Genomic DNA, 18,924 nt, shown 5'->3' with positions numbered 1-18,924 from the left:
CCGATAACTCTCGTTGACTGAGAACTCTTTTGGCCGAGTTGTCGTGTTGACCGAGAACCATCAACATTGACCGAGAAGCCCCCCTTTTCGGCCGAGAACTCTTGTCTGATGCATACAACCCTTATTTTGATTCCTTTAATCCATCTAGGCTTAAATAACAGTTAACGACCCATGATCACAACCTTTAACCACCTATTTCCCATCTTAACCGTTTACACCCGTTAGTAGCCCTTTATCAAGATCTAGTCCGTTTCAAGCATAAAGCCCGAACCTTTAACCTTAAAACGTTCTTTACTAGATCTAGGGTTTCCTTCATGAGCTGTATCTAGCCATGAGTCCATTACGTCAATTATAAGCATCAAGTTTGCTACTTTATGATTTAACTAGACCCGATCTATTCTATGTTTAAGTTTCATGGCTAACCGTTCATAAAAACGTATGCTTTAAGGGCAAGAACATACCTTTAATCGTTTGCTAGGTCGCGGCTAGTTCCAAGATATAACTCTAACTCGTATCTTGCTTGTATGGTTAAGGTTTATCAAGATCTACGCTCGGTTTTAGGTATTGGATCACTCTCTTAGTTGCGGCCGTAAGGTGTAGGCTTGTGTGTGTGTTTTGTGGTGTGTAGGGAATATTATGGATAAGATGGATGAAAATGGAAAGGATTAGGGTTTAAGGGGTATTTATACTCCCTTAAGCCCATGGACCTAAGGCCCATATTTCCTTTTTAGTCCATGATCAATTCTCTCTAATTAGCCTACTTCTCTTTCCCTTTATATTATTTTATTTATTTAATCCAAGCAAACTTTTCCGTTAAGAATAATATAAAATATTATTATTTGAAATTCGGGATGTTACACCCAACAAACCTAACCAACAAAGACTAGGGATGAGCAAAATCGGTACCGGTAATGATTTTGGTACCGATTTGGTACCGTCGATACCGAATCTGTACTTAAGTTTTAAGTTTCGGGATCGGTACGGTACGGTACCGGTATTTCCCGATTTTTTACGCTCGGTACCGGTACCCTCCTGAACCGAACTCAAAAATGATCTTATGACACCGGGTCTCATTTACTCAATATATATATATATATATACACAGAAAGAAAAAGAAAAATAGATAAAAACTCCAATTGCAAAACAACCAAAAAAACAATTAAAAAAACTTAAATATCTATTGTGGCACCGATTGTGTCCTTTAGTTATATTAGATAATTATTATAAATACAAAGGAGAAATTAATATATACGAGCCATAAATTTTTATATCTTGCTAAAAGGCCTAATTAAGTTACCACCAAATTTAATCAGTAAATTTTATATGTTTATTTGGTGGAGGTATAAACAGTGACGGATCCAGAAGTTTTATTCAGTAGGGGTAAAAATAATCTTTTAAAGTGACTTAAATCCGCTTCATAGCATATGCAAATAAATTATATTTATAATTAATCTTTATGATCCAACCTATTATTTAGTTTTTCGTGTCTTCAAAGTTCAATATATATATTTTTATGCTATGCTTATAAGGTAAACTTTATGTAGGTTAAGTTGTAAATCATCCATTTTTCATTATAACTACAAAATACACTTAATCTAGTTACTGCCGTATAAACTATCTAAAACACACATAACATCTTCTAATTCCACTCCATCCCTTTCTTCTTTGAACCCTCCAAATTTAATCAAGCCCAAACTCACTATCGCAAAACATGTACAGTTACACTCTAATTTTCATCCTCTGGCACAGGTAAGAGACCTTATTCTTCATTGTCCTTTAATTTTGAAAGAAATTCCATGTTGTTACAGAAACTTAGGTTGTGGATTTATGTAGGAGCTTATAGTGAAAAAATTGGTCAAATTTGAGCTTTGAAAGGTTACGGTTTCTCCTTTATGTTTGGGCTTATAGTGCATATGTAGAAACCAGTACCTGTTAATTTATGAATCCGTGAACCCTTGAAACCGGTATTTGTAACTATATTAATTTCCTCTTTTAAGTGTTTAGTTTAATATTCTAGCTAGTTTGCGTGTAAGCATGTTTTATTTGTTTCTTAATTTGTTTTTGTTTTGCTGTTTGGTGGGTAAAATGACGCAATGTAGGAAACGTAAGGGTGCTACCTTTTCAAATAAGGACTGTGATTACACAATTGAATTAAATAATGATATGCAAGCAGTAGGGAAGAACACAAACGATTTCACTACATGGTTCGGAGTGAAATTAAAGGCCGACTTTCTTACCATATTCCGAGCGATAAAATTGAAAATCATAAATGGGAAGAGTTATGGATGGATATCAAGGTATTATATTATTTTATTTTTTATAATTTATTAGAAACATGAATTATATTATGTACAGTTTTTTGTTTTATAGATATTTAGACAACATGGAATATTAAAAGTGATGCTCCTTAACATATGATGCTTAAAAAAGTAAGAAAAGATCATACGGATTGGCGAATTTATCTTACAACACACTATGTAAGGAAGCAACTAAAACCTTTTGACACGTACCCAAATCTCGAAAAAAAACATCGGGAAGACTTCGTTATCGAAAGAACTAGCCAGGAATTTTTGGTACATGTGAATTAATTATTATTATTATTATTTTTATTATGTTATATATTTATAACTATTAATAACTATTTGTTTATTTATGTGAAGAAAAAAAGTGGAAAGGCAACGGCAAGTGCGAAGCGAACATAAATCATAATTGCTTAGGGCGCCATGGGTTTGCAAATTTGAACGTTGAATCTATATGGTCTCAACTTTTACCAAAGTATACATGTCTTCAAAATATTCAAGACAAGCGCTCCAAAAAGTGGATCGCGAGCAAAGCAACAAGAGACAAATTAACTAACGAGTATAAACTTGAAGAAAATACGAAGACATCATCTGAATATCTAGTAAGTATATATGAATATATATGAATATATATATATATATATATATATATTATAGTAAGGTTTAAACGGTTGTATATATATTCTATAGGCTGAATTTGAAAAAGAAATGATTGAAGATGGCAGCTATTTTTCTGGGAAGGAGGATCCACTAACTAGGTTATTAGGACCTGAGCATGGAGGGGGTTCACGTACGACTTCTCATATAATAGGTAATATATTACACACACACACACATATATATATATTGTGTTTTTCTAGTTAATACTTATATACATATTTATTACTTTTAAATATCTTGATTACAACACCATCAAAGGTTCATAGAGGCTTATTTCAAGGCGGTGGGCAACTAAGTCAAAAGAAATTTCCTACCACAAGAAGTTTTAGGGGCGTGGACTCGAGCCCTAGTATTCGTGGCAGCACCATCAAAGGTTCATGGAGGCTTATTTCAAGGCGGTGGGCAACTAAGTCAAAAGAAATTGCCTACCACAAGAAGTTTTAGGGGCGTGGACTCAAGCCCTAGTATTCGTGGAACGAGTGACACGTTTGGTGGATCTCATATCCATTATCCAGTGATCGAGGTAGTTATATTTGTAGTTATATTTATAGTATGTTAATATGTTGTGTTTAATATATGTTATATCGTCTTGTAGGAGTGTACTTCTTGAGAGTTGTTATTCCCTTACCCTTCCGGTGAAGAAAAAATAGTCGGTACATGGCTTGTGTATCCTACTGTGGATAGGACTTTAAATGAGGAAAAAATGGACGAGGGCTATGTCAAAGTCAAAGTTGATAGCATCGATCTAAATTTTAAGTGCACACCTCTCCCTAAAGTTTCATGCTACAACGAGCTTACAAATTTAGGTAAAGCCCGTGGATCTTTTATCCAGTGGCCACATTTTGAAATAAAGGTAATTTAATATACGAATTACATATTTCTTTTTTTATTTTTTTAGTATGGCTTCTAATATGTTTCCTTAATTGTAGCTTCCAAGCACATATGCAACTTCTTGTAACGAACAGTTGATACAATCAGCAGACCATGCTTCATGTTATATACCACAGGTTAGAGGTCGAGTTACTTGGGAATGGGCAATGGATAATGATATTAATTTTTATTTATGTTTATTTGTTTTTGTAGTTTGGTCAAGTCGATGATCAAAACTTAACTTATCATCAAGTTGATTCGACTACCTTTAAAATTTTTGAAGATATGGTAATCTGCAACTCAAATTCTTATTCTCTCTCTCTCTCTCTCTCTGTCTCTCTCTCTCTCTCTATATATATAAAACCATTGCACTAATAATATGTTTTTTTAATTAATGCAGTTTATTTCGAGTGCATCTTTTCCACCCAACATGATGCTGATGCTTCAAAAGAACTAGATATGAGGGTAATCAACAACTCATATATGCTATATGTTATATATATTTTTTAGTATCATAGTTATGAAAATCTTTTGTTAATTATGTAGTGTATGTTTTTTAATAATGTAGTTCTACACTGAAGTTCTTGTTAAACAACCTCCCGCTTCAAAGTTGTCAAAGCTCCAACAAGACATACAAACTGCCATACGTAAGATCTTGACAAAGCAACCTGATAAAATTAAAGCATTGGCTTCACGATTAACACACCACTTTGCTGACGAGTTGAGCGTTGAGGTTAATGTGCCTAAGGGGATGTACCACGAGACCGAGTTTGGTACACTAACTGATCACGTTGAATATGAGGCGATGTTGTAGTTTTTAGCTAACGGGTGGCTTGATGCTAGCATGCTACATGTAAGTTTTGTTTATTATTTTTATCTACAATTATATATATTTTGTAAATACTGTTGAATTTTTAACATTGTACTATTTATTTTTCTTGATATTAGGTATTTGTATACTTTGCAAAATCAAGATACCCGAGATACTCAAGTCGCCTTTTTCAATGCCCAAAAAATAAATGGCGAAGAGTGCAACAAAAATTTTGCAAGTGTTAAAGAGCACTTAGTTCAGGTCTACAAACTTCATCACAACAAAAAATATTTTATTGCACCATTTTTCCAAAAGTAATATATGTTTTATTGTCTTTTAGTGTAATCTATTTAATTTTCTTTATTTTATGATCAAATTTTTAAAACTGACTTTCATGTGGAACATAAAGGTTGGATTTTTGTGATGACTTTTATCTTTCTTTTGTACAGCATACTGATCATTTCTCCTATGGAACATAAATGTTGGATTTTAGATTCAGTTTCAGTTAGGGGGAAAAAGAACAAAACTGATTATCCTCTTTCAAAAGCAATAGAAGCGTCTATTGGAGGTGCATTTACTTGGAATATGATTAAGGTAGGTTATGCATATTATATGGATTAATTATCTTGTATTTTACAATATAATTGATTGATTATTTATTAATTAAATTTCTCTTTTAATTCTATGTAGTGTAAGCAACAAGATGGATCTTGGGAGTGCGGATACTTGGTAATAAGACATATGTTCGAGTTCGTTACCACCTCGCAATTTAGTTTTCCCATCAAGGTAAGTACTCTATTTTATATTTATATACTTTGATTTAAGCGTTGTTTTGGTTAATCGGGTTTACGGTTGTATTATTCGAGTTTCGTGTATATTATTTGGCTTTTGGTTTTTTGATGATTTGAACATATCTTAAAGTTTCAAATTACTTGGGTTTGGATGATATTAGGTTTTGGGTTTAATTAATATATTGACTTTGTTACAATACTTACATCTTTTTCTTTTTTGTATTTTATTTAGATTTGGAATGATACAACAAATGTGACCCCAGAGGAGATCGACAAGTTGATCAAGAATATCGTGACGCGATTATTTAGTTCCGTATTTGATGATAAAATGAGGGAGATAAAGCTTAGTTTAGAATCATGTCTGAACAAGTAGGTTTTGTAATCGTGTTTGAACAAGTAGGCTTTGTAATCGTGTTTGAATAAGTAGGTTTTGTAATCGTGTTTGAACAAGTAGGTTTTCTGAACGATGTATGTTATAATGATATAAAGGTTTTGTTGAATTTGTTTGGTTTTGTTTTTCTTCTTGCTGAATATGTACACAATTATAAAATTTATATAAATTAAATGCAGGTTTTGGAATGGAATGAATTGAAATAAAATATTATTATTTAATTTGTCAATTTGATTGATTTGGGCGGTTGACACTCAATTTGGGCGGTTCTTTGGTCCTCACATTTTGAGCGGTAATATACATCTTTGGCGGTCATTTCTTGCTATTTTGTGCCCTCTTTTTAAGCAGTCATGTTCAATTTCGGGCGGTTCCCAAACCGCTTAGAATAGCTCTTAGTATTTTTGAGCGATATCTGTTTGTCAATAAACCGCCTAAAACAAGCATTTTACCGCCTAGAATATTATCATTTCTGTACTACTAGTGATTTTTTTAGGATAAATGTATGGTTTGCTTATATCTCACCGTCCCTAAACTCTGCTAATAGTTTTGCAATTGATTGATTGATACATAATAAACTATTGTTCAAATGTATTTATAATAAACATATGAATATTAAATTTTAAATTATAACTTAGAGTCACAAAGAAAACGTGGGATGTATTTTAGGAATCAAGCAAATGCCACCTACATACTAACCCAACATCAGTGTCTCACTAACCAAAATCTTAGATTTTTAATTAGTTTATTTTATTTAAATGTTACTTGTTTTATAAAATGACAGAACGAACGTTTACAACCACAATACCTACTTGGGTTCAAGAAATCCGCAATATCAGCAAAGTTCCATAGAACTCGATCCCAATGTATCCAAAGATGGACCTAATTAGAACACTTTTGAAACTTTGTTATTATTCCGTAGTTACTATTTGACTATTTAGCTAAGAGGAGCGGCTTAATATATTTAAAAAATACTAAAGCAAATATAAAAATATGACTATATAATATATTCTCTTGCATCGTTGTTATAGTTAAGTGTCAAATTAAGTATTTCATATTTGGTGTTGGAATTAGGTATATTGTATTTATAACTTGGTTAAAATGATAGTTTTAAGATTCTTATAAACAGTATGAATCATCTTATATTCTATTTCCTCTTTACTGGATTTTATGTTGTTACGAAATAATAACAAAGTTTTAAAAGTGTTCTAATTAAGTCAATTATGAATTTTTTTTAAATCAGGTACTTCAAATCAAACATCATTGAATTTTTTGTGCATCAACAAAGTAATGGAGGACAAGATATTAAAGGTCGTGATTTACAATTTATGTAGCTAAATTTAAAAGAAAACAGAAAAAAAAACGTTAATTGAATTAAAAATATAAATTAAAATCAGAGTCACCACTCCACATCAAAATAAAAAATATATATATATATAGAAGTGAGTTCAAATAAAAAACAATTGTTTTGTGAGAAGTGTGAGAATGCTTTAAAAATAAAGCAAATCACCTAAATAAGAAATATACCATATAAATAGAAAACTATACGGTTTTTAGAAACTAATAATCTCAACCGTCAGGTCCTAGATCCAAGGGTCTAGATCTCTTCTTATGCTTTTCACAAAATTATTGTTTTTTACATTAACCCTACTCTCTCTCTCTCTCTCTCTTTATATATATATATATATATATATATATATATATATATATATATATATATATATAGGATCAGGATCATGAGAGAACTTTTTTAAAATTGAGAACTATGAAAACCATTTTGGACCACAAAAAACTCAAAAATAAAAAAAATCATAAAATACAAAAAAAACACAAAAATCAAAAAAGTAAAAAAACCAAAATTCTTATTTTATCGTCCCGGTTTCATAAAAAAAACTCGGTTTAGCTAAATTATATACACATATGTATAATATATAGACAGAATTACAAATTTTGTCCTTTAAAAAAAGCCAAAATACGGTTCGTGTCCTTTTCTAAGTTTCCTTGCAGGCGGTGTACTTTAAACTTTTTTTTCCTACAAGTTTTGTCCTTTACGCTAACTGGGTTAGAAAAAGTCAGTTAAATCCCCTCACGTGAGACGCATGTGAGGGCATTTTGATCTTTTTACCTACCCTGCAACAACTTCTTCTTCTTCCTCTTTCAGATCTTAAGCTTCTGTTTCTGTATCTAGGGTTTCACTTCTTTCATAATAATAGATTAGACATTATCATCCAAACCCTTAACACTTCTTTCATAATAATCAGAAAGCAGTTTATCCATTGGAGGCTTACTCACAACAGACTGGTGATTAAACAATATAGCTTTGAACTCCTCTTGACAACATACGAAAACATCTAGAAGCTTTGAAATCCAATCAACAGACAAGAGTTCATGCGAATCAGCCAATGATAACTCATGAAATCTTTCAGTTACCTGCCGTTGAAAAGCTTCAATATCGGCATATTGATTTACGGTTTCGTGATCAACAGAATGAACGGCTGGATCACGCTTCATACTCAGAATTGAACGCCCAAAATCGGTTCTCATCTTTATAACATCAATTGATGTTATAAAGATGAAGCTTTTTTGAATATTATCAAATTTGGGGGTTTTGGAAATTGGAAACAATTTGGGGAAATTGATGAAACCCCAGATGATAATTATGATTTTGAACAAAATCCAGAAAGGAAAAGTGGAATTGAGATGGAATTGTGAAAAAAACCCAGAAAGGAAAAGTGGAATTGAGATGGAATTGTGAAACTGATGGATTGGATGGATGCTTGACCAATGTATTAATAGATCAGACACACTTTATTGGTTGGGTTGTTTGAATAAAGACAGAATTTGGCCATGGATAAATATATCCTTCTGCTGCTGCTTCTGAACATCATCATCATCTCGTTCCTTCTTCAGATTCATAACCTCCGGCGCGTGGTGGCGGAAGAGGAGGAAGGAGATCCACCGGGGGCGTGGTGGCGGAAGTCCATCGCTGGTGGTGGTGGTGGTGGGTTTCCGGTGAAAGAGGAAGAAGAAGAAGTTGTTGCAGGGTAGGTAAAAAGACCAAAATGCCCTCACATGCGTCTCACGTGAGGGGATTTAACTGACTTTTTCTAACCCAGTTAGCGTAAAGGACAAAACTTGTAGGAAAAAAAGTTTAAAGTACACCGCCTGCAAGGAAACTTAGAAAAGGACACGAACCGTATTTTGGCTTTTTTTAAAGGACAAAATTTGTAATTCTGTCTATATATATATATATATATATATATATATATATATATATATATGTACATTTACATGTTTTTTTGTACACATGTGTATAATTTAAGATAAATGATACTGTAAATATGTGTATATTACGTAACTAAGGATTTTATAAAATTATACATATGTGTATAATACGACGTTTTTTTATTTTTTTTAAAAAAATTTATTTATTTTTATTTTTTTAATGAAACCGGAATGAAATATAAGAATTTTGGTTTTTTTACCTTTTTAAAATTTTTATTATTTTTTGTTTTATGATTTGTTTTTAAAAATTTTTAAAGGTGTTTTTAGTGGTCTAAAATGGTTCTCAAAGTTCTCAAATTGTAAAGGGTTCTCTTAGTATCCTTACCCTATATATATATATATATATATATATATATATATATATATATATATATATATATATATATATATATATATATATATATATATATTCTAGACCCTTGGATCTAGGATCTGACTGTTGAGATTATTAGTTTCTAAAAACCGTATAGTTTCCTATTTATATAGTATAGTTTCTTATTTAGGTGGTTTGCTTTATTTTAAAGCATTCTCACACTTCTCACAAAAAATTGTTTTTTATTTGAACCCTCTTATATATATATAGATTTCTTCATTGAAACAAAAACAAAACATGCTAAAAATGTAACATTTAATTTAATAAAATATAAAAGTTGAATGTCTTAATTAATTGGAACACATTTTAAACTTAGTGACCTGAAATTTTTAAAACTTGGTTACTATTCTATAAAGTTATTGTTAGAGCATTTTGTCTAATGCTAGGTCTTGTTGGCTTAATATGTCATTTTGTATTTTGTAAATGGCTAAACTGTCATTAGGTGAACTTTGTAAGGTGAAACGTATAAGTAAGATGACGTATAAGATTATATGGCCGTATAAGCTTATGCGGATGTTGATCTTATACGTTGTCACTAATCACCTATATATAGGATTTCTCTTTGTTAGATTCATATCAGTTGGAACAGTTGTAATTCAGTTTGTACTTTCAAAGTTATATCAATATACTGAGTATTAAGAGTGTTTGCGTTGTAATCGCTTTATGATATATTTCCGCTATATCATATCGTATAGTAAATACATTCTTTCGGTCCTAATCATTATGTTTCTACGTACATGATGTTTAGCATGATCAGGATTACGTCGTTACAAGTGGTATTAGAGCTTTCGACTCATATTTACTACTGATTACAGCACATTCGAGGTCAAATTGATGAACTTTTGAAGTTTTTCAAAGTCAACAAGATTACCGAATACTAATTCATCAATTATTCACTGATTTTTTGAAGATTTTGCAATTTGATTGGTCATTGTGATCGTAATTACAGACTTGATGTTTCTGCAAGAATGAATTAGCTTATATGTGAGTCAAAATCAAGTTTCAGTTTCAAGCATTGTCACAAGTTCCGTCTGGCGTATATGTTTTTTATTAGGCAGTTACATATGCGTATAAGATTGAACGCATAAGATGGTATAGCGCATAAGTTGTTACAGAATATAAGAGGTTATCCGTTGTTTTCGAGTTATACGTTGGAATTTAAGTGTTGAAAGATATCCGGGTAGCAACGTTATACGTTTGAATTTTGGTTATACGGTGATTACACGCTGTTTCAGAGTTACACGGTTGAGGATACACAGTTAATCTAGGTTACACGTTTGTTAAAGGTTATACGAACATATAGGGTTATACGTTTGAATTTTCACAAAATGGAAGATTTAAATGCATTTGTTTCACATACTTCACCGATAATTCAGAACATAAACTTGGAGAATGAGATGAGTACTTCAAACAAGCCTCCGAAGTTGCTTAGGATGGAAGAATATCCTAATTAGTCGAGTAAGTTTGAAACGTATGTACAAGTTGTGAACTATGATGCATGGGAAGCTGTTGAAGTTGAGTACATCATACCGAAGAATGAACATGGTATATGTCTTAGGTTATCACAAATACCTGATGATGACAAGACTAGTTTCATGCGTGAGAAAAAGATGTTGAATTTATTTCAGCAATCTATCAAATCTGAGATATTTCAACTCCTACAACATAATGGATCTTGTTATTCAATATGGGAGACCCTTATGAACAAAGATCGTGGTAATGCTGACATGAGAAAGTCAAAATTGAATTTGATTAAAAAGGAGTTTGATATATTTGCCATGGTCAAAGGTGAAACAATGCCTCAAATGATTGAAAGATATTGTCACCTTGTGAACGAGATGAAAAGATTAGGTATTAACAAAGAAGATTTTGAGTATATTGATAAGATAGTTTATGCTTTGCCTGATGACTGGAGTACTTTTATCATGATTCAACAATCAAATCCAGTAGCTTATGCAAGACTCACATTGGCCAGATTCATTGAGAAATTGGAGGCACACGAACTTGATTTGAGAAAGAAACAAAAAATGAAAAGTTTATATGCTGTTCAAGATATTGGTCTGTATTTTAGTTCTTCACAATCTGTGAGTGCACCAAGTCAAAAGATTCAAACTGCATATGTGACAGATAGCAGTTTTGGTGGAAGTTCTTTTAAACCAATATTCCTCATTTCACAAGTTCCTATGTTGGTACAAATGCTTCAACTGATGTTCCTAAACAAACATCAAAGACAACAAGTCCATCTTCTGATGTTGTACAATGCAATATTGCTGTGAATATTAAAAACAACAATGGACTTACAATGGAGATTGATCAAGAGCATATGGCATTTTTGGGTTATGTTTTGGAGTCATATGAATGCTTAATTGCTGGTCGTATTGGAAACTATAATATGACAAAAGAAGATTATGATCAGATAGACCCAGAAGAGATGGAGATGTTGGACATCTGTTAGTGCATGGCTAGTGTGGTTAGGAGGGCTCAAAAATTTAGGGAAATCACTGGTAAAAATTGTTTGGATGGAACTACTGCTAAGTTGGGTTTTGAAAAATCATAGGCTAGACCGTGTGTCGCAATGGGGGCTTCCTCGTCTGGAGAGGTATGTGTGGATGTCACTCTCCTTAACCTTGTTTTTTCTCTTCCTATTAAAACTGTTAAGAGCATCCCTTTAAGTTGTCGCATGGCGTTTGCCCAAGCCTTGACCACAGCTTTGGATAACGTGGTGGCTATGCCTGATTCGATTGATGCATGGATTAGACTGCTGCTTTTACCTCAATGTACGTTGCGTGTGTTTACGCCAGCCAGCCACCAGGATAAGAGGTCGGGCAACGGGAAAACCGGTCAATGCCTCAGTATACAGCGGGCGCTGGCCCAATGGAGTGACCGTGAGGGGTTTGGCACTCTCTTTCAGTCTTTGTTTGCTCAACCTGCGATGGAGGGCCCAAACGGTTTTAAGAAAGGGTCTGATAAAAAGTGAGGATACGGGTTCTAACGTCAAGCAATGTTTAAGTAAGGTTGCCGATGGTCATTTTAACGCTGCAGTTAAGGTTCTATGTTCTTCTGGGGTCGCACCACTTGATAAGAAAACTTTGAAGGCTCTCGAGGATAAACACCCGTGTATGCCCCCTACCACGTCTGCTTTCTTACCAGCAGAGCCTCCCCTTGTAGCAGGGATTGACAGTGTACTGGTGTGTATCAAATCCTTCCCTAAAGGGACGTCATGTGGGAGAGATGGTTTGAGGGCTCAAACCTTTTGGACGCCCTTTGTGGGGAAGGGTCCATGATCGCGGCTAGTCTTCTTAGGGAGACTGCAGCTATGGTTAACTTATGTTTGAGGGGGGGGGGGGGGGCAAGGAGTTTGGCGGAGTTCGTTGCATCTGCTCCCCTTACGCCTCTTCTCAAGCCCGATAATGATATTAGACCTATTGTAGTGGGTTCAATCTGGAGGAGAGTAGTCTCCAAGGTGGCTATGAAGGGGCTGGGGAAGGATATGGCCAAATATCTTGGCGACTTTCAGTTTGGGGTCGGGGTTCCAAACGGGGCTGAGGCAGTTCTTCATAGTGCGAATAGGTTTGTAAATGCGCACCACCGAGATGGGTCGTTGGCTATGCTTACTGTCGATTTCTCGAATGCCTTTAACCTTGTGGATAGAACTGCTCTTTTAAATGAGGTAAGGAAAATGTGTCATCCATCTCCCCTTGGGTTGATTTTTTATGCGGGCAGCCAGCTAGGCTTTATATGGGAAATGATAATATTTGGTCTTCCACAGGGGTTCAACAAGGGGATCCCTTGGGGCCTCTCTTGTTTGCCCTTGTTTTACACCCCCTTGTCTACCGGACCAGAGATCGATGTAAGCTTCTTTTTCACGCCTGGTACCTGGATGATGGGACCCTTATTGGAGATGCTACTCAGGTTGCCTAGGCTTAAGACATCATTAAAGTGAAGGGACCCTCTTTGGGCCTCCTTCTCAACATAAAAAAACAGAAGTTTTTTGGCCTACATGTGACGGGCTGAATACTCAAGAGGGTTTATTTTTTCGGGAGATTGGTAGGCCGGTGCATGGTGTGAAACTTTTGGGTGGTGCTGCTAGTAGAAACAGGGAGTTTATTAGTGGTTTGGCCCTCAAAAGAGCAAAGCGTGCGGTTGAGCTGATGGAATGTCTCAAAGGCCTTCGTGACCCTCAAAGTGAACTTCTCCTACTTCGTTCGTGTATGGGGGTCGCTAAACTACTGTTTGGGCTTAGGACGTGTCTGCCTTCCTATGTCGGAGGAGCCGTCTCTGTTTTTGACGCGGGTCTTCGGAAAGCGATCGAGGACATTATTGTTTGTGGGGGTGCTTTTTTTGGGGACCTCCAATGGAGGTTAGCTTCCGTCCCAACCCGTTTTGGGGGTCTTGGGATTTGCTCGGCTGAGGATGCCTCTTTATACGCTTTTGTGGCTTCAGGGGCCCAATATTGGGTTCTTCAAGACCACATCCTTCGGGAGTGCGGGGGTGGGTTGTTTGACTCTGATTATAGGGGTGTGTTGGATACCTTGCATAGTTCTCTTGCTGATCTTGATCTTGGCGGTTTCTACATTAAAGACACCGCCCCTCTTAAAGCCCATAAAATTTTGGCGAATGCCTTATATGGTGAAATCGTCAAGACAGTTGAAGAGAAGTTCGCTTTGTCCCGGCGGCAGCGAGCCGTGTTTGAGTGTTTATGTGCCCCTCTTGCTCAGGATTTCTTGTTAGTTGTTCCCATTGAAGGTTTAGGGCAATCTATGTCAGCAGTGGAATAGCGGGCCATCCTCAAATACCGGCTGATGGTACCCCTTTTCCCGGTTGATGACCCGTGTCCCGTATGTCGGAAGGCTTGTTTGGATTCTTTTGGGGAGCATGCAGTCCATTGCAAAGAATTACCAGGCTTTAAATATCGACATGATCTAGTTCGATATGTGCTTTACGACGTCCTTAAGAGGGCCGGGATCTCGACAAAAAAGGAAGCCCCGGTGAACTTATTAACCGACCCTTTAGATGGGAGATCAACCCTACGAACCGCTGACATTCTTGTTTTTGGATGGGAAGGAGGGAAGCACGCATGTGTTGATTTGACAGGTTTGTCCCCCCTCGTTGGGCTACGGGACCACGGGTTTGTGGTTGGTCATCCGATAAACAAAGCCGAGGCGGGTAAAATAGCTAAGCACGAGAAAGCTTGCCTTGAGAATCAGCACGTGTTCGTACCATTTGCTTTTGAAACCTTTGGCACTCTTGGCCCTGACGCGGTTCGGTTCCTTAAGCGGGTTCAACAGGTGGTCAGTAGTAACTCTGCCCATGCTAAGGGGAACGTTGTGTTTAGTAGGGTAGGGTTTGCTATTCAGAAGGGGGTAGCGGCGCAGCTTGTTGCCCGTCTATCTGTCGTCAGTCTGTAATTGTCTCTCTTTCGGTTTAAGTATATAAAATATCTCTATAAAAAAAGGCTAGATGTTTTAGATGCAAAGAGAAAGGACATTTCAAGAGAGAGTGTACCAATCCTGAAGTTGGAGATTCAAATCCTAATCCGTTTGGTCGAAACTACAACCGACAAGCAAATTATCATCAAAGCTCACCACCACAAGCTGAGAAGAAACAAGAAGCTTCATCATCAAAGGCTTGTAATGCTCAACTTGATGAAAGTTTCAACTAGAACTCGGTGGTTCACAAAGCTAATGTAGCAGAGATAGTTGGTGAATGTTCTCAAGAAAAACAAGACAAGATTGATAAAGAAATTGGAAATGTCACTAAAGGAATGATTGATGCCGAAGAAGATATTTCTATTGAGGATTCTCTAAAGAGTTTTGAATCAATTTCAATTGAATTTTTGAAATCATTTTTGCCACCTCAAGTATTTGAAAGTTTTTCAGGTTGGTTCAATGGAGAAGAAGTGCCACATGGAAAGATAGATTTTGGAAGTGATGACGAGTTAAGGAGGAAACTAGTGAGATTGATGATGCATAAAAGAGTGAATCAAGTGACAAGTTTGAGTTGATTAATCAAGAAGAAAGTTTTGTTGAGGATGATGTTTCTATCCTTCAAGCTAACATGGTTGGTTAGGTAAAATTTTGCCCTGATGAAATTCAACGCGTTTGTGAGTCATATGAAGAAAAAGAATTTGTTATTAATTTAATGATAACAGATTTTAATTTGCTTAAAAAGGATTATGACAAAATGTTTCTTGATTTTCAAACTGTGAAAGAGGCTTATGACAAACTTCAAAAGTGTGTGAAAAATTTGTGGAGCAAAATTTTGCAAGATGAAAAAACTATTACTATGCTCACTCACACTGTTAATGACAAGCAAATTGCCATTAATAGACATGTGGGTGAAAAGGCTGAATTAAAAAGAGAGTTGGAATTGATTAAAATTGAAGTTGAACGTGTTGAAACAAAGATGACAAGTTATTCAGCATCTAGATATGTTTTGGATCACATTATTCCAAAAGAGATTCCAAAATATCATGTGGTTCCGCCTCCTATCTTGAGTTCTTATGTTCCAAAAGAACCCGAAGGATTCATCAAGGCGTGGAATGTGGTGACTAATTCACCATAACATGATACTATGAGTGATGAACATGGTGATAAATCTGTTCATAGTTCCGAGTGTGATAGTAAGATTGGTAAGAAAACTGCTGAATTTGTGCTAGATGAATCTAAAAGTTCATCTAACGAAAGTGCTAAAAGTGATAATCAATCTGAGAAACTAAAACCCAAATCAAATGGTAAAACTAGTTGAAATGATAATCAAAATTCAAGATTTGCAAAAACCGGTTTTAATTATAAACGAAAGGGTATTGGTTTCAAAGAGGATAACCAAAAGACTGAAAAACCACAAAATGGTTTTCAAAAGATTGTGTTGTGAAAAGTGAGACCCTTGAAGCACAAAAAGAGGCTATCTTTACAAGACAATCAAATGATGAATTTTACAAAATTAAGGCTGAAAGAGAAAATCTAGAGATTCATGATTATTCAGTTAACAAAATTGTTGATAGGAGAAAGTGTTTCTGTTGCAATGAGGAAGGACACTTGTTTTATTCGTATCCTAAAATATTTTTTCAAGAGGGTAAACATGTGGTGAATAAAAAACGATATGTTAAAGTTCATGTGGTTAAGCCTACACCTCCACCTGTTAAGATTTTAAAGAGAGGTGTAGACAAGGAAGTGGTTAAAAAGATTTTTGAAGTGGGTGAATCTTCAAATGCCAAGAAAAATTATAGTTTTTATAAAAAGAAAGGTTCTGTTGGTCAGAACTGGGTGGCAAAGGTTAAAACTAATGAACAAATTGTTAAATCGCCTGATAAACAAGTTGTTAATTCACCTAGTCAAGGCTCTGTGTTTATAAATGATCAAGTGGTTGTAAAATCTGATGGGTCTTTAAATGTGGAAGTTAATCATCTTGAGGAACAAGTTGTTTCATCAAGTTCATGTTCATTTGACGATTTATTGTCTGATAATGAATATGAGGATTTTGAGGACGTTTAGAATGAAAAAAATGAAATAACCCACAACCAAGAAGGCTTGGGTTTCCTTGTTTCACTAACTGCTTATTTTTGTAGGGGCTCTCAAGATCAAATGATTCTCGTTGGATAATGGATAGTGGAGCCTCTCGCTACATGACTGGAACTCTTCATCTTTTATAGAATGTCCAATCTATTCGTGGAGGGTATATGGGATTTGCAGGAAATCAAGGTGGTCAAATTATTGGAGAAGGGACGTTATCAAATGGGAAAGTAAAGTTTGAAAACGTAAACTACATCACTGAGTTAGAGAATAACCTACTGAGTATATCTCAAATATGTGATAAAGGCTTTTCAACTCATTTCACAAATTAAGACTATTTGATTCTCAAGCCAGGGTATAAAATTTCATATGAGTGGATTTTAATGAAGGCACCAAGAGAACATGATCTTTATGTGTTGAACATGAATGTTGCATCATCAACATAAGGCACTGTTCAGTGTTTTGTAACCAAAGCATCTGAAAAGGAATCTGTTCTATGGCATCGTCGCATGGGTCACATAAATGTTTGAAAAATGAACTTCCTTGTTCATAATCAATTAGTTGAAGGAGTGAATCTTAAAGGTTTTCATTTGAGTTTGGAGTGTTTGAGTTGCAAGAAGGGTAAGCAAAAGAAAAAATCACACCCGACCAAAGCTATCAATACAATCAACTTACCGTTTGAGAGGGTTCATATAGATTTATTTGGTCATGTGAATGTGAAAAGTATCACTGGGGAACTGTACTGCTTGGTGGTCACTGATTATTATTCCTGTTTCTCATGGGTAATGTTTCCTGAGTCAAAGGATGAAACGTTTGACAATTTGATGATCTTATTCAAAAAACTTGAAATGTTATACAACTTGCCAATACGAAGAATTAGAAGCGACAATGGTACCGAATTCAGGAACAACCGTGTGCCTCAATATTGTAATGACCGGGGTATTCTTCATGAGTTTAGCGCTTCTTATACACCACGTGTTGTTGAACGAAGGAATCGTACTCTGATTGAAACAGCTAGGCGATGTTGGTGGATTCGAAGCTACCTGTGAATTTCTGGTCTGAAGCTGCTGCCTCTGCTTGTTACACTCTTAACCGTGTCCTCACTGTAAAGAAGTATGGCAAAACTTGTTTTGAGCTACTTAATAGACGTAAGCCTACATTGAAGTGGCTTGAGCTGTTTGATCCCAATGCACTGTTCTGGATCCTAATGGTAAAAATTTGGTTCAAAGTCCGTGGAAGGTTTCTTTGTGGGTTATGCTAGTCCTTTAAGAAGAGTATTTTTACCTAGCATCAACCGTATTGTGCAAGTACAACATGTGAATTGTCAAAGATACGCAACTCCTATTCAAAGAAAGGGTGATTCCGGGATGTTTGACTATGATAGTTTGTGGAACCGCTTCTCTTTTCCTGAAGAAGAAGTTTCTGATGAAATGGCCACATTACTATTTCAACAATTTTCTGGTGAATAAGAAGTTCCAATCTTTAATGAAGATCCGATTCTTGATGGAAATGCTCATGTGGATGATACACCGGTAACACCTTCTTTTGACGATGATGGTGAAGATCATACTGATGTAATTGATTCGTTGATTCAAACATCATCTGATCATGTTATTTCTGATCCTTTGGCTACCACTCCTATGCTTTTTGATGAGGTGATTACTGATGAAAATGTCACGAATCACCCGACTGATGTGATAGTTCCTGGTGAAGTTATGCCTCGAACTTTATCATATCATCCAGAATACAATATCATTGGAGATATGAACACTGGTGTTCGTACTCAAAGTCAACAGGATGAAGGTTTAAGCTATTATTACTCTCAATTTGCCCCTCTTCAAAACCGGTTCTCATTTAAGTGTTTTATTTCACAAATCGAACCGATAACATACTAGCAAGCATTAACTGAGGAGAGTTGGGTAAATGCAATGCAAG

General features: G+C 35.2%; 1 long non-coding RNA gene across 3 annotated transcripts; it reads left to right on the top strand.

Annotated features, from left to right (window-relative positions):
• The first annotated feature begins 2,112 nt into the window (after positions 1-2,112).
• On the top strand, positions 2,113-3,891 carry LOC143538953 (uncharacterized). 3 transcript variants are annotated; one of them, XR_013136349.1, is made up of 6 exons: positions 2,113-2,297; positions 2,379-2,573; positions 2,661-2,902; positions 2,991-3,111; positions 3,334-3,483; positions 3,556-3,891. It is a non-coding gene; the product is annotated as an uncharacterized LOC143538953 (long non-coding RNA). The 3 variants fall into 3 exon arrangements; XR_013136347.1 differs by having other exon boundaries at positions 3,334-3,891; XR_013136348.1 differs by having other exon boundaries at positions 2,661-2,906; positions 3,334-3,891.
• The last annotated feature ends 15,033 nt before the right edge of the window (positions 3,892-18,924 follow it).

This window comes from Bidens hawaiensis, unplaced genomic scaffold (genome assembly GCF_021521415.1).
Source record: "Bidens hawaiensis isolate Kalapana, Puna unplaced genomic scaffold, B.hawaiensis_p1.1 tig00011786_1, whole genome shotgun sequence".
NCBI lineage: Eukaryota > Viridiplantae > Streptophyta > Magnoliopsida > Asterales > Asteraceae > Bidens > Bidens hawaiensis.
Note: the sequence above shows the minus strand (reverse complement) of the source record. Positions and strands in the feature narration are given on the sequence as shown.